Genomic DNA, 11632 nt, shown 5'->3' with positions numbered 1-11632 from the left:
TGAGGCACTGGGTCCAAGTCATGAGCATCAGAGGTAATCAAGAAAAAGACAGGAAGACTCTATTAGGGGAAACTTGTTAGGTCCCTGGGAGAAAGAATAGAAGGTTTGGGCAGAGGATGTTGGGACAAGCCCAGGAAATGAGGCTACTGAGAAGGGAAGAATAACACTGCAAACATTTCAGTCAGCTCCTGTTTTCCCTCTAGCCTCTTCCTAATGGCAGCAACAGATGTGTGATACTTTAAGATATCACACTTTATAAGCCATTGAGGTGTTTGAAATTATTTTTGCAACAATGTCTGCATGTATTCTAGATTACAGGAAATCTGGGTTAAAAATGTTCCTGAGTACTGTACAGTATGGGAATACTATATCTTCCAGGAAAGTTCCATTCATTATTAAGTACCAGACTCTTCATTAGGCCTAAGTCATTACAAAAGTGTATTTCAGTTGTGCTCTTCTAATACCCAGAGCTGACATTTAAATAAGGCCAATGAATCACCTGAACAATATTAAGTTAGTCTTGGTCCTTTATTTCTATGTTTAAACTTGTAATTAGAAAGTTGAAGGGGGAGATTTTCTACATTGTATCTGAAAGCAGGAATATCAAACACTTCTAGTTCTCTCTTTCACTTGCTTTATTTGCAGGCTACTATTTTATTAGCTACTGAATTCTTATTTGTTTCTAATGTCATCTGTAGCAGTAAGTTGTGTAAGTGGAAAAATTAAAAAAGAAGAAATGTTAAAGATTAGTTATAATTCAACTTTCAGAGATAACTAAACAACTATCAGTTTATTTCTAGTTTTTGTATATTTTGTTTTGCTATTACAAGCTATATGACTATAAAAATTCTTAAGCATTTCTTTTGGTGTACAAATATAAGAAAGTCTCTAGGATAGAGCAAGAAGTTGAATGGAACAATACTGCTGGATTTTAGGAAATTCACAACTTTAAATTTGGTTGACTATGCTAAATTTCAGCTGTAGCTGAAATCATTTATACTCTCACCAGCAATTTAAGCATTCTGTTGCTCTTAATCCTTGCCAATACTTAGCTTTTCAAACATATATTTTTGATGATTTGCATATATTTAAAATATTTACTTTTAAAAATTTTAATGAGTTTATAATTATTTGGTTTTTATCTGACTTTGTGATTTGATATTTATAGCTTTTGTTCCTTTAGGAATTATTAGAATTCTGTGTGTTTGTGATAGTAGCTTCCAAGTTAAGTTCTAATGATTCCTGCTTCCAAATATTCATGCTATTATGCAATTCCCTTCCACATTGCTTTGTTGTTTTCCTGTGTAACTGGTAAGTCTGGCAAAAGTGGTAAGTGACCTCTAAGGCTGGAGCACAAAGCACAATTTTGTGCCTTGGTGCTCTCTCTTAGGTCATTGTCTCTAGCAAAAACCAACTGCCATGTTGTGAGGACATACAAACAACCCTGAGGAGGGGTTCACATGGTAAAGAACTGAAGCCTCCAATCAATAGCCATGTGAATTCATCTTCTTGGATGTGAGAACCAGAGCCTGAGTGGAGGCTTCCAATGGGTGCAGTCCCAGCAAACACTTCGACTGCAACCTCATGAGAGGCCCTGAGTCAGAGCCACTCAGCTAAGCTGCTGTTATATTTCTGATCCACAGAAGCTGAGATGAATGCTTGCTGCTTAGCTGCTACATTTTGGAATAATTTATGCAGCAATAGCAAACTAATATAATATTGATTTATAAAAGCATCTCATATATAAATGCTATATGAAAGCATTACAAACTGTTATACATGTAAATTTTTCTCATTTCCTCATTTGCATTGCGTTCTGTACTTTTACAAGATGTCTTTTGTCTGTCTAAATCAACTTTCTCTGTTATTTTATGAGTGCTGGTTTTGATATATTAGACCATGGTTTTTCCCCTTGATGGTTTTCCTGTTTTTAGTAAATATCAAAATTGCATATTTGCTGATATTTTTGTTATTGCTAATAGCACATGATCAGGCTGTTTGAAAATACTTTCAGGTTATTTTCTTTCAATATAGAGAACTGAATCTCTATTTTTATTTATTTTAAACAAATGTATTTTTAATTTTTACATTTTGATGTGTGTTTTCTGCTTATGCTTCTTTATTGATGCATTTCTTTAACTGAAGTGTGTTTTTTGAACTGCAGATTCCACACATTCTTATAAAAAATTCTACTGTGAAGATGTGCTTGCTAAATTAAACTACTATATCATTATTTCTGCAATGGAACAAACATAAGGTCAAATTCAGTGATTTTTAAGTATATGTTATCTGACAATAGTGAGTCATAAATTGAATTTAATGCATTGTGTTTCAAGCCTTTTTAGCTGTGGTCCACATTAAAAATATTTTTTCTCATAATCTTGATATATAGGTAAGAAAGATGCATATGTTTGTGCTGGATAATAATGAAATGTATATTGTGATTTATAGTCAGAACAATTTAAAGAACATTTGTTTCTTTCTATAAAAATATGATGAAGTTAACATGTCTTACTCCTTTCCTCATTTCCCTACCCATTTCCTAACTTTTATTACTAATAGGAAGTTTTAGATACCATGACTATTACAAATATATTTTACTTGTAACAACATTTATATGAAGTGTGTTGTTTTTTACTTAATAGATTTAAATCCTAGCCACTAGACCCCCCCAGGGACTCAAAGGTTATTTGTCCTCCTAATAGCCCTATTATTGGATTTATAAATTAAATTCTTCTTCAGGTTTGCTTTAGAACTTCTCTGAATTCTTTCTTGAGGAAGGAATTATTATTTTAATGAGATTAAAACTTGGAATTGAAGTGGTGTGACTTCAGCAACTGATTATAGAGTCACAAAATATATACGCATGTCTATTCTTCCCATAGTGCACATTTCTATTAACTTTTTGAAAATCATATATATATACATATATATATAAAACTTCAAAATTTTTTGCACCAAAATAACCTAGTCTTTTTTTAAAGATTTTTTTTATTATTTATTTATTTATTTATTTGAGAGGTAGAGTTACAGACAGTCAGATGGAGAGACAGAGAGAAAGGTCTTCCATCTGCTGGTTCACTCCCCAGATGGCTGCAATGGCTCGAGTTGCACCAATCCGAAGCCAGGAGCCAGGAGCTTCTCGGGGTCTCCTATGCGGGTGCCGGAGCCCAAGCACTTGGGCCATCTTCTACTGCTTTCGCAGGTCATAGCAGAGAGCTGGATTGGAAAAGAAGCATCCAGGACTTGAACTGGCACCCAAATGGGATGCTGGCGCCATAGGCAGAGGATTAACCTACTGTGTTATGGTGCCAGCCCCAGCTAGTCTTTTAATACCACTTTTCCATGAACTTTTTGAAGTGTCCTTGTGAGTATGCATGTGTGTATTCTCATCCTATCTTGTACTTTGTAGCATGTACCTCAAAAATTTCCCGTTAATTTTGAGACTAAAAGACTTTTTCAAACAAGTTTTACTTAACACATATTTTAAGAATACCAATTATTTGTCAATATTGTCACAGGCTCTGAGAATGCAAAAAAATACGACATCTGACTATAAGTGGTTCACAAAATTTATGGGGTGGACTGAAGTGCAGAGCTTAATAATAATTATGAAGAAGATGATCACATTAACTAAAGCTCTTCAAGTACTTTGTGTGCATGTGTGTGATTTTATTCTAAGTTTACTATCAGTATCAATCATATGAGAGAAATCCCGAAACATAGCTGCTATTATAGGCTTGTTGAAATGTAGATATGGAGTTAATTTACTCAAATTAGGTAGACAATAAAAGAGCTAGAGTTTGATACTAGGCTGGATATCTACACAGCCTGTCTTTTTAATAAATGTTTAATATAATATGCTAAGGTTGAGTACTAAATTTATGTTACAATTTATTTTCATGGACTTTTAAATTAATACAAAGATTTTAACAGATAACTTAATTCTAACATAGTGGATTGAACTAGCAGAGATGCTTCTTACTATAAAAATATAGAAATGATGAATAAAATGTGACAAAACAGAATCTTAGGTATAAAGGAAAAAAGAGGGCATTCTCATATTGAGGGAAAACAGAGATTTAAAATCATACAAGGAATGTGGAGATCCTGGGAGAGCTTTTCACAGGACTGAGTCAAGGCCACGCGGAGGCTTCCCTTTTGCAGAAAGATGACAAGACAATAACCTCTCACTAGCCAAAGCATACTTTTGAGAGAGTGACTCTTTGGTTATGAATGGGGGGAAAGCAACAGTTATCAATAGAGCCTGGTGTGGTACAGAAATCTCAAGAGGGATGGCATTAAAGTAAGTCTGGTATTGAATCAGGGAATGCCCAAAGGCATCTGACATAAACAGACAGGAAACTCCTTGTAAAGATGCTTTCGGGACAGGGAATACTTGGGCTGCACACAATGAAACACACTCCAGTGGAGATAAACTCACCATAAAATTACTAACCTTGTGTTACATGAAAAACTGGATGATTAGCAACCCAAGAAATTCAGACAGTGGAACAATATGAAAAGCTCAGAAAACTTAAGTTTAAAATAATTCCAAGGATTATAGAAAAAATGCATATCATAATGAACAAATCAATTACATGGAAAATTCCAGATGGAGTAGAAAAATGGCAAATTCTATCAAATAAAAATATATAGGTGAATTTGGACAAAGTCAAAGAGAACACTGAATAATTTAAAAGTCTCACTTTATGAGACATAGCTGAAGATAGTCAATAAAATGTAAAAGGTACATAAAGAAATTAACCAGTACCAGATATAGGGAGAAAAAGGAAAAACTTATGAGATATGTTAAAAGACATGGAAAATTTAATTGTTCTTGTAAAATAATGCTAACTGAGTGCTTACTCTGTGTAGAGTATTTTTTAGTGTGCTGGGAAATATCAACTGAGGATGGAGGGAGACAAAAAGTAATAATTATCTTTATTGATCTGTACATTCTGCGGGGAAAACAAGAAAGAAAATAATAAACTTTCATAACTAAAATATATAGCATCCCAGATAGTGAAAACTGCCCCCCAGACAGGGGAAATACGTAGAAGCAAGTGTGGATGGGAAGGCAACATATTGGTGAAGTTTTAGTAGAGTGATCAAGAAACTCTTCGGTGAAATTTTATATTGGGTTAAACTCTTTAGGAAAGGAAAAGTGAAAGTGATGCCACGACCTTGCGAAAGAGTGTTCTAGGCAAAGGGAAATGTGTGAGGGCATTGCTGGTGTGTTGGAGGGGCAACAATGAACTGAGCAGGTTCTGAGTGGACGAGGAGCAGGGCAATGAGCTAAGAAGTCATAGATGTAATGGGCAGTAGAGTGGGGAGAAATTTCAGGGCCCTAAGGGTTTTGGAGCAAATGAGAAGCTGGTGAAGGTCTTTGACTAGGTGTTACAGGATCTGAAAAATGCCTCTGTGGGGATTATTCTGGCCAATGCTTTGACAATGAACTGCAGGAGATCAGTGAGGAGGCTATTACAAAATGGAGGAGATTGAAGATGATGCATCAGGGGCTGGCGCTGTAATGTAACAAGTAAAGCTGCCACCTACAGTGCCAGAATCCCATATGGATGCCAGTGCAAATACCGGCTGCTCCACTTCCAATCCAGCTCTCTGCTATGGCCTGGGAAAGCAGTAGAAGATGACCCAAGAAGATGCTTGAACCCCTGCACCCACGTGGGAGACCTGGAAGAAGCTTCTGGTTCCTGCCTTCGGATCGGTGCGACTCCAGCCAGTGTGGCCAACTGGGGAGTGAACCAGTAATGGAAGACATCTCTCTCTCTCTCTGCCTCTCCTCTCTCTGTGTAACTCTGACTTTCAAATAAATAAATAAATCTTATAACTAGTACTGAAACAGTATTTTTACACTTTGTGTTTCTGTGTGGGTGCAAACTGATGAAATCTTTACTTAGTATATACTGAATCAATTTTCAGTATATAAAGATAATTGAAAATGAAAAAAAAAACTTGGTTTTAAATTGGACATTACATAGAAAATTAAAAAATTTTTAAAAATATCATGTAGGATCTCTGTCCTTATGTGCTGTACATTGTGATTTAATGCTATAACTAGTACTCCAACAGTATTTTTCACTTTGTGTTGCTATGTGGAGGCAAACTGTTGAAAACTTTACTTAATATATACTGAACCGATCTTCTGTATATAAAGAGAATTGATAATGAATCTTGATGTGAATGGAAGGGGAGAGGGAGCAGGAAAGGGGAGGGTTGCGGGTGGGAGGGAAGTTTGGGGGGAGGGAAAGCCATTGTAATCCATAAGCTGTACTTTGGAAATTTATATTCATTAAATAAAAGTTTAAAAAAATGATGCTTCGGATCAGAAGTCAAAATAAATACACATGTTCTAGATATATTTTTAAGGGATAAGTAAAATCTCTCTACAGATTTGATGTAGGTGTTGGATAAAGGTAGGGTAGCATGACAGAATCTATTATAAATCTAGTACAAATCTTAGAAGGATAGAAAAGAATCAAGAGACATTTTTCGAAAGAGGAAATCCAAATAGCCAACATACACATGAAAAAATGTTCAAGATCACTAGCAATCAGAGAAATGAAAATCAAAACCACAATGAGGTTTCACCTCACCCTGGTGAGAATGGCTCACATTCAGAAATCTACCAACAACAGATGCTGGAGAGAATGTGGGGAAAAAGGGACACTAACCCACTGTTGGTGGGAATGCAAACTGGTTAAGCCACTATGGAAGTCAGTCTGGAGATTCCTCAGAAACCTGAATATAACCCTACCATACAACCCAGCCATCCCACTCCTTGGAATTTACCCAAAGGAACTTAATTTGGCAAATAAAAAAGCCATCTGCACATTAATGTTTATTGCAGCTCAATTCACAATAGCTAAGACCTGGAACCAACCCAAATGCCCATCAACAGTAGACTGGATAAAGAAATTATGGGACATGTACTCCATAGAATACTATACAGCAGTAAGAAACAATGAAACCTGGTCATTTGCAACAAGATGGAGGAATCTGGAAAACATCATGCTGAGTGAATGAAGCCAGTCCAAAAGAGACAAATATCATTTGTTTTCCCTGATCGGTGACAACTGAGCATCAAAGGGGAAACCTGCTGAAGTGAAATGGACACTATAAGAAACAATGACCTGATCTGTTCTTGTCCTGACTCTAGATGTACAATGTAATACTTTATCCTTTTTAGTATTTGTTGTTGTTGTTGTTGTTGTTCTAGTACTATTGGTTGAACTCTGTAATTAACACACAATTTTTCTTAGGTGTTTAAATTTTAACTGAAAAGTGATCCCTGTTAAATATAAGAGTGGGAATAAGAGAGGGAGGAGATGTACAATTTGGGACATGCTCAATCAGACTTGCCCCAAATGGTGGAGTTAGAAATGTGCCAGGGGATTCCAATACAATCCCATCAAGGTGGCATGTACCAATGCCATCTCACTAGTCCAAGTGATCAATTTCAGTTCACAATTGATGGCTCTGATAGGGCTAAGAGTCAAAGGGATCACACAAACAAGACAAGTGTCTGCTAATACTAACTGATAGAATCAAAAAGGGAGAGAAGGATCCAACATGGTAAGCAGGATACACAGTAGACTCATGGAATGGCAGATGTCCTAAATAGCACTCTGGCCTCAGAATCAGCCCTTAAGGCATTCAGATATGGCTGAAGAGCCCATGGGAGTATTGTAGGCATGGAAAGCCAAGATACCAGGGAAAAGAAAAAAAAAGAAGAAGACCTAAATGAAAGATCTCTGTGAGTGAGATCCCAGTGGAAAGAATGGGTCCATCAAAGAAGGAGGTACCTTTCTTTCAAGGGAGGAGAGAACTTCCACTTTGACTATGACCCTGTCAGAATAAGATCAAAATCAGCGAACTCTAAAGGCTTCCATAGCCTTGGCAACTCATGACTAGAGCCTAGGGAGATTACTGACGCCATGAACAGGAGTGTCAAATTGTTAAGTCAGCAACAGAAGTCACTGTGTACTTACATCCCATGTGAGATCTGTCCTTAATGTGTTGTCTAATGTGCAGTGATGCTATAAGTAGTACTGAAACAGTATTTTTACACTTTGTGTTTCTGTGTGGGTACAAACTGATGAGATCTTTACTAATTATATACTGAATCGATCTTCTGTATATAAAGATAATTGGAAATGAAAAAAAAAAAAACCTGGTGTTAAATTGGAAATGACATAGAAAATTAATTAATTTAAAAAAATATTATGTAGGATCTCTGTCTTAAATGTGCTGTACACTGTTATTTAATGCTATAACTAGTACTCCAACAGTATTTTTTTCACTTTGTGTTGCTATATGGGGGTAAACTGTTGAAATCTTTACCTAATATATACTAAACTGATCTTCTGTATATAAAGAGAATTGAAAATGAATCTTGATGTGAATGGAAGGAGAGAGGGAGCGGGAAAGGGGAGGGTTGTGGGTGGGAGGGAAGTTATGGGAGGGGGGGAGCCATTGTAACCCATAAGCTGTACTTTGGAAATTTATATTCATTAAATAAAAGTTTAATAAATGAAAAAAAAGAAAAGAATCACAAAGAAGCAATATTCAGAAACTTTTGGCTAACAGTTTTCTAGTCTAGATAGCAGAAATATTAATTCTGAGGCTAGACAGCATACCATGAGCACATCTCTAAAACAAGTCGGTGACACTATAGAATAGATGAGTTGTGGCATAGCTAGTTAAGCTACCCACCTGCAATGCCAGTATCCTATATGAGTGCCGGTTCCTGTCCTGGTTACTCCATTTCTAATCCAGTTCCTTACTAGTGGCCCGAGAAAACAGCAGAAGATGATCGAAATATCTGGACCCCTGCCACCCATGTGGGAGATCCAGATAAAGCACCTGACTACTGGCTTGGGCCTGCCCCAATCCTGGCCATCTAGGGAATGAACAAGCAGATGGGAGACCTCTCTTTCTGTCTCCCTTTCTCTCTCTCTCTCTCTCTCTCTCTCTGCCTTTCAAATAAAAAAATGAATAAATCTTAAAGAACAGCAAAACAAAGAGAAAGTCATTTATGAAATCAAAGAGAAAAGGTAACTGACAAAGCAATGACAATTATGTGGAGGATGGACATCCAGGAGCAAGGCTGCTGACTGATGACCATGGGATAATGTCTTTGTAGTGACATAATAACTGCCAACCTGGATTTCATGCAGAACCAGAGATAAAGAGTGAAATAATGATATTTCCAGAAACAACGATTGAGAAATTGTTACTCAGTGAACTTCACTCAAAGGCCTGCCTGAAGGACATACCAGAAAAAAAATCAAAATCAGGGAAAAAGTTTAGACTATCAGAAGTCAAAAAATATTAATAAGCATGAGTTTAAAACTAAATAAGTTCTGATTGACACAGCATCAACATCTATGGCAAATCATGTGGGATAATTCAAAACAATGTGGATGTGCCATTTCAAGAAAAAAATTAAAATGAACAGCGAATGACAATCATTAATTTAAAAAAGGCAAAAATGAAAATAAGAACAATTATACATGGAGATATAATAAATATAAAATATATAATGTTAAGGATAAACAAGTCAAAGCTTGAATCTTTGAAAAGCTGAATAAAATTGGTTAACTCGTGAAATTATTTACTAAGAAATAAAGTTCCAAATAACTAATAACAGACATTAAAGACATTTCTATGCAATTAAAAGATTATGAGATGGTCCAGTACTGTGGCATAGCGGGTTTAGCTGCTGCTTTCAGCGCCAGCATCCCATATGGGCACCTGTTCGATTCCTAGCTCCTCCACTTCTTATCCACCTCCCTGCTAATGCACCTGGGAAAGCAGTGAAGATGGCCTAAGTGCTTGGGCCTTTGCACCCAAGTGGGAGACCCAGAAGAAACTCCTAGATCCGGGCTTTGGTCTGGCCCAGCCAGAGCCGTTGCAGCCATTTGAGGTGTGAATCAGCAGATAGAAAATCTTTCTTTCTCTCTGCCTCTGCCTCTGCCTCTCTGTAACTCTGCCTTTCAAATAAATAAATAAATCTTTAAAAAAAAAAGAAAGAAGAAATAATTTGTAAGTCATGCAATTATTAAAGAATTTGAGTTCATAACTAAAATATTTTATGCAAAATATATCACATGTACAGTAGTTTTCCTGGTGAGTTCTACCAATATTCAGAGAAAAAATAATGTCAATCTTAGACAATGTTTTCCAGGCAACACAAAAGATTGAAATCTTACATCTGGCATATTAAAGGAGCATGACCCAGGTTTTCCCAAATGTAACAACAATTTCACAAGTTTCTATGACGTTATTAATAGAATGTGCAGGGGCTGGCATTGTGGTGGAATGGTTTGAGCTGTAGCCTGAGACACTTGTGTCCCAAATGAGCACTGGTTTCAGTCCTAACTCCTTCACTTCTAATCCAGCTCCCAGGCCATGCACCTGCAATAGCACTGGGCAATGGCCCAGGTCCTTGGGCCCCTGCCACCCACATGGGAGACCAAGATGCAATTCTAGACTACTGGCTTCAGTTTGTCCCAGCCCTGTCTGTTGCAGCCATTTGGTGAGTGAACCAGTGGATGGCAGATCTCTCTCTTTCTTTCTCTCCCTCTCTCTTTGTGTCAAACTGCATTTCAAATAGATACAATAAATCATTTAAAATTAATTGAATGTGGAGTTGTACACATGAAAAGAAATTTTAATCACCATGATAGAAAACAGACTAATTATCATTATATTATTGCCTATATGAAAAAGATTATATTGCAAAATCATGGCACTTGAATAGGTGATCAAAGAACAGGCAGCCAAAATAAATTAATTGATTAATTCAAAAGAAAGAAAGATAAAAGTACAAAATGTGTCATAAACGTACATACAATTTTTATGTTATGTCATGAATTTTGTCATGTCCTTGATTTGTCAATTTTTCAAAATCTGTTCTTTTGTAATTTCCTCTTGCATTCTAAATAAACATTTACTTTGTATCTAACTTCGGATTTGTAGTTTTGTATTGTCTTCCTGAAAGGTAGTGTGTCTAGTCACATAAACATGGATCTTCCTCAATTCACAGAACTTTTTTTTAAAAAGATTTATTTATTTATTTGAAAGTCAGAGTAACACAGAGAGAGAAGGAGAGGCAAAGAGAGAGAGAGAGAGAGAGAGAGAGAGAGAGAGAGAGAGAGAATCTTCCATCTGCTGGTTCACTCCCCAAATGGCCACACCAGCCGTAGCTGAGTCGATGCAAAGCCAGGAGCCAGGAGTTTCCTCCAGGTCTCCCATGAGGGTGCAGACTCCCAAGGGCTTGGGCCATCTTCTGCTTTCCCAGGCTACAGTAGAGAGCTAGATCAGAAGTGAAACAGCCGGGACTCAAACTGGTGCCGCTATGCCACAGAGCTGACCCCAATTCATTGAATTTTTGACAATTACAAAAGCATGCTAATTATGAAGCATTGAAACTGGCACTTGGCAAGCAACAAATAAACATGTATGTTACTGTTATTATAATATCATCGGAATGTGATTTCCCCAAAGGAACAATTTGTGAATTGGACTTTTTTTTTTTTTTTTTTTTTTTTTTTTTTAACAGGCAGAGTGGACAGTGAGAGAGAGAGAGAGAGAGAGAAAGGTCTTC

The sequence above is a fragment of the Lepus europaeus genome, chromosome 7 (assembly GCF_033115175.1).
Source record: "Lepus europaeus isolate LE1 chromosome 7, mLepTim1.pri, whole genome shotgun sequence".
Classification (NCBI taxonomy): Eukaryota; Metazoa; Chordata; class Mammalia; order Lagomorpha; family Leporidae; genus Lepus; species Lepus europaeus.
This window is presented reverse-complemented; position numbering follows the sequence as displayed.